Source organism: Vidua chalybeata, chromosome 14 (genome assembly GCF_026979565.1).
Source record: "Vidua chalybeata isolate OUT-0048 chromosome 14, bVidCha1 merged haplotype, whole genome shotgun sequence".
Taxonomy (NCBI): domain Eukaryota; kingdom Metazoa; phylum Chordata; class Aves; order Passeriformes; family Viduidae; genus Vidua; species Vidua chalybeata.
Window position 1 is genome coordinate 15,167,823 of NC_071543.1, and position 6,000 is coordinate 15,173,822.

Consider the following 6,000-nt stretch of genomic DNA (forward strand, 5'->3'; position numbering starts at 1 on the left):
CTGAGCTCTTCCCTCATACCTAAGAGACAACAATTCATGGTAAAAGTCTTTCCCCTTGGTCAGATCAGCTCTTTTTGCAGTGATTCTGAAGGCAGCAGCCAGGGATGCCCCGAGGCTGGGAAGGTGCTGGTGCTTGGCTCCAGCTGACCCCAGGAGAGATGGCCCAGGGGACCAGCACACCCCGAGAGCACCACTGCCCTGCCAGGCTGCTTCCTCACGCCTCCAGAGCCCTGGAGGATTTGCTCTTCCTTGGGAAATGATGAAGTTCTGTGTTTGGAGAGATCTGCTCGTCCTTCAGAGCAACCTGTGGAGGAAACCTGAGCTTGGAAGCACCAGGAGAGCTTCCAAAGGAGGAATTAAATGTCCTTCTGTATTAGTGTGAAGTGACTTTGACAGTTCAGCATCTGACCAAGGGGGTGAAAGCATCCTCTGCCATGGAAAACAGGTAAATTGGAACTTGCCCATCTTCATTCCAGCTATGTATGGAACAGCCCCTCTGGGATTTATTACAAACCTTCCCACTTTTTCTTTTTTTGTCTGGAAAAATTCATCTTATCTGTCCAGGTCATGTTTTGACCTTGGTCGGACGCATTCCTTGGTGGTTCCTCTAACAAAATGTGAGTGTGCAGAACCAGGATCCCCACTGGAGCTGCTCCCCTAAGGACCCCTTGTCCCCTCAGTGCCCCCAAAACCCGCTGGGAGAGGGAAGTGCTGGGGCGTTCCGTCCCTGTGGAAGACGCCCGCGGCCCCTCTCCTGCAGCAGCCCCATCCTGCTGGCTCAGCACCTCCTGAAGTGCCCCTTGTCCCTCAGGCAGTGCTGGGGGGAGAGGCACAGATGTGGTGCAGCAAATGAAGGCACAGACCAAATTAAAATAAATGGGGAGAGGGGAGCGGGCTCCACGCTCGGCGCGCGGGGCTGTGCGTTAGGGCAGGATTAAGCCATATCAGGCAGAGCCCCCTTTACAAGAGTGCACAGCACCTCAATCCCAGAATCAATAAGCTGTACATGCTGCGGCACAAAGAGCTCTTATCTGCAGTACCACTTTGAATTTAGTGAATTTATTTAATCCCTGATGCCTGCAGAGCATCAGTCCTGTCTTCTGGGTTAATTTATTTATTCCGGTGATGTATTTTTAGTCTTTCAAGTCCTTGACATTTGAGAAGCAGATTTTTCCCCCCTCCTCGTTTCCTAAAAAACATCTGAATTGGAAAAAAAAATTATTTACAGAAAAGTATTTTTTTCCCTAATTCATTTCCCACTTTTCCTTTTGGGAGCCAAGAGAAATACAATATCAATACTAATAACCATAAATGGAATGGATTGGGAAAGGCTCCTTTTCCCCCTGCCTGGCAGAGCCTGTTTCTAAATCAATGCTGGACATTCACTGATCTTCTTTCTTCCTTCTCATCTCTTTTTTTTTTTTTTTTCCCCTACAGTATTCTCTCCTCCTCTTTAAATTAAAAAAAAAAATTCACCTATTTTCTAGATATAGCCAAGATTCTGTGCTGCATTTAGTTTGGAAATTGTCAGGAGGGCAGGTGATACTCTTATCTCCTGGATCAGATGAATCCTTGGTTCCACTCAAAAGAACCACTGGGTGAAAGACTGGGACAGTTGTAAAAAAGAAATACCAAAGGAAAAAGATTGTCTGGCAGGTACTAAACATTTGGTTGTGGAAAAGTAGATTGAAGATTTATAAAGTTCAGGATCTGCAAAGAAGGAAAAAGTCTCACCTGGCCTTGGCTGAGTCAAAGAGTGCAGCAGGAAAGCTGGAAAAATTAAAAATAGAGTAGCATGAAGGGCAATTGTTTGAAAAAGAGAGGGCTTATTCTATATTCCTTATCTATGTATTTCCCTATCCATTACCTAATATTTCCTTGTGTTTACATGAAGAGAAGCAACAAACACCAAGAAGAAAGAGCCTCTCCTAGAATAGAGACTCTGCAAAAATATGTTACATGTCCTCAAAAATAACTCTGCAAAGTCACAGAACATAATTGTTTTTCCATTTCAGATATAAGATTTTTTTTTTTAATATTTTCTCCTATTTAAATACCAGTCCATGAGAGAAGATGTTCAACAAACCATCAGTGCTCAAATAACATTGGCTGAGCTGGCTGATTTAAGATTTTAATATTAATTAAACCTCATCGGTTACAAGCTGGAATAATTGCAGTGCACAGTGAATAAATGTGGCTCGTTCTGAAACAGAGGCATCAACCTTTGGGCATCCCTGCCCGCCAAAAAAGAAGGAAAACGTAACAATTTAAACAAATCCGCCTCAAAATTGGTCCTGCTGAGTGTTGAGGTGGAGATTTTGCATCAGCCCCCCTGAAATGCAGGCAGAGGTTTTACCTCTCAAATCACAAGCAAGGTCACTACATGAGTTAAATAATTAGCTCCAAAATCCAACCATTAATCAAATTTATTGCAAGAATTTTGCATCACATCCCTAAAATAAACTTGGGGGGTGGTACCAGCTGCCCTGTGGGGATGGGCACCCTCAGTCCCTTGCTCCTGGCGTCCCCAGGCTTTTTTTGGTGGCATCCTTTCCTCTAAAGGAAATCCTGGTGCTGGGAGAGTGAATGAATTCTAAAGGCACTAAAAAGAAATATTTTGGTCCCTCTGAAGGTCAGATAATTTCATCTGCATCTTCAGGATGGTGCTGATGAAGGCTGGAAGCATCTTAAGAGATGCTCTCAAGGTGGTTTTTCCTTCAGTTTTGCTCTGCAAGATCCCGTCCCTGTTTTCCCACCTGCCTTGTGAAACCCCCGTTATCCGAACCCAAACACAGGCACACACACTTCACACATTAAATATCTGTAAAATAACTGGTGTTCTCTGAGGAGAGACTCTTCCTGTGCCACAAACACTTCAAAGGCTTCAAAGCAGAGGTGCCTGCAGCGAGGGCTGAAGCTGAGAGCACAAGTGCCCGTTTCAGCTGACACCAGAGGTTTCAGGCTCTTAGGGCATAAAGCGTTTTTCACTCTGTTTAAATTAATTTAATTGGAAAAAAAATTTTGAAGGAGAAATAACTCAAGACATTTTTGAAGGTGGGGTTTTTTTGTGTGCATGTGATTTTTTTTTTTTTTTAAGTGGAAAATGCCATTTCGAGATTAAACCTGCCTTTAAGTAGATATTTTTAAATGAAAATATCTTCAGTGTTTAAGGAGACACTGCAGAGACCTTCTGTTTGCAGCCATCTTAGAGGGGTGTTTTTGCTTTCTCTTGCTTTGCTGTTGCTCAAAGGATGTTCCAGCTCCAGGGCAAGCAGCAGCTCCAGGCTTTCCTTGTGCTGCCCCTTCTCAGAGTTAATGCATTGGTTCTGCAGGCAAAAAAAAAAAAGAGACATTTTCAGTATTCCAGAAGCCAAATGTCTGCTGGATGGAAGGGTTTGCTGTACATCCCAGGCAGGAGATGCAAATCCAGTTTTATACTGGGAACGCAGCACCCTGTGCCCAGCACCTCCTGCACTCCTGCCCCGGGAAGGCTGACAGAGAGAGGACATTCTGCTTTTATTTTTTTACAATTTTTATTGGAAATACCTTGGTTTTGATAGTCATGGCATGGGAATCTTCTTAAATTTTTGAACTTATTTATTTAGCTGCTCACCCAGAGGTAGCCCCTACACTCTCAATGCTTCAGCAAAGAATGCACCAAATTTGGGAGCGTTTTCTGCTGCTTGCTGGTGTTTTCAGGTTGTTGCAAGAATGTCAGTGGGGCTTGGATGCTTTGTAGTGGGACAAAGATCTTAGGGTACATGGCTGCTCAAGGAGCTCAGGCAGGGCAGAGGATTCCCTGGACTAGCCAAAAGTAGCTCTTAAAAATGGAGATAGTCTATGCCATCTCATTAATTTAAAATAAAAATGTATATATATATATAAATAATATACTATATATACTATATTATATTTTTACATAATATATAATATATATTATATACTATATAACATATACTATATTATATATTGTGTATATATAGTATATATATATTTTAATATATGTATATATATACTTTTTATATATTTTTATATATGTGTATATATACATATAAAAATATATATACTATATATAATATAGTATATATTATATAACTTATATTATATATTATATAATATATAGTATATTATATAAAAATATAATATACTATATATTGTATATCATTATATAAATAATATAAATAAATATAAATATATAAAAATATAAATATAAATATAAAAAATTTTAAATGTATTAATTTAAATAAAAGTATGGTCATTAACACAATAAGGAGAATAATTAAAATGCCGTGGGAACGAGTGTGTGAGTGCAAGTACCTCCCTGAGCCAGTGCAGGGCTGCATTCCATGATATCCAGCACAGGGAAGCAGGGATTTCAGCCCAGCTTTCCTGCTTTTCCCCACCTGCCCAGCACCACATTCCCTGTGATTCCCTGTGCCCTCCTTTTAGGCTCAACCCTTGGTTAGGGAAAATCACTGGAGCGTCACGGCCGCATTGATTTAATTGATTGAGGCTCTGCCCAGAACCTCAGCTCCACTCCCAGGCAATGCTAATCAGGGCCAGAGATAACAGCAGAAGGAATGAAAAGATTTCTTCCCTAGGACTCCAAAGTGCCTTTGGAAAAGAGGAAATTACGACAATGTGTTTTCTCTCTGCTGCCCTGGGTTTGCCAGCGGGTGCCCAGCGCAGCCTCCCTGGGTCCCTCGGCCCCAAGGAGGCTGCTGGAGCTCCAGCAGGAGCAGCCAGGCTGCCGTGGGTTTAGGATTTTATCCACCAAATTTTAGTATTTTTATCCAGCTCTACTGTGGAAAATCACAGCTGGGTCTCCAGCCAAGGCAGTGACTGAAATTAGCAGAAAGACATAAAACCTCATGGTTTAGGGGACTTTGTTCTTTACTTCAACAAAACTTGAGTGTTTCCCAGTGTGTGAGATGACATTATCCATTACAAATGGATATTCAGGATAAATGGACCCATAAAATTAGGGGAAAGCAGGGCTGCTGCAGCAAGCCTTGATAACACCCCGAATAATTCACCCTCTTGCAGCAGCTCCTCAGCCCAGAGCCACCAATCTCCCCACAGGGTCCCTGTTTCCACCCCATTAATGAGTGAAGCACAGATGGGTTTGGTCTTCTAAAATCAAATCAGAATAAAGAGTCTCTTTTTGCTCCCTCCTTGCTGAGGTGTCCTGAGGTTTCTTTTGGGCCAAAAAGAAATCATTATCTTGGAGCTGCCTAATGCTGCTTCATCTTGGCTTGAGCCAGCAGGGCACAGCCTCACTCGACCTTCTGCAGTCCCTGTTTTGGGGAGAGGAAATACACAAGGAATTTTCAGAGGATACAGAAATCCATCCAGTCATGGAATCATTTAGGCTGGGAAAATCCTCTAAGATCATTGTGACCAACTGTCCCCAGCACTGCCAAGGCCAGCACTACCCCATGTCCCCAAAAACCACATCCACGTGGATTTTGAACCCCTCCAGGGATGGGGACTCCAGCACTTCCCCAGGCAGTTCCAAAGCTTCTCCCTACATCTTTTAGACACATCCAGAGCTGAGAATGGTCCAGGGCAATTTGGCCATCGCTTCTCCATGGGCATGGAAGGGGTAGGGGAGCTGCCCTTAGGATGGGTAATTTGGGAGCAGCCTGAGTGGAAACAGATCCTGTGCCTTTCTTTACCTGGATGTGCTTCTGCCCTAAATGAAATGCAGGAGTAAAACTCAGGGCAAAAGCTGAATCACTCTCGCTTAATTTAGCAGTGAAATCACAGGCAAGGCACTACAGTACCTGCTGAAGGGTGCAGTGATTTCTAATTATGGATTATGCAGCTAATCAGTACCAATCAACATTTTATGATCTTGACTTAATATTTAATATAATGTTAATTATAATTGCTTTTGCCACAAACTGTGTCAAATCCTAGGTGTGATTTCCCCTCCCGGTGTTCCTCGCGGCACTGGGTGGGCTCTGGGATGGGGGCTGAGCATCCCTTCCCAAAATC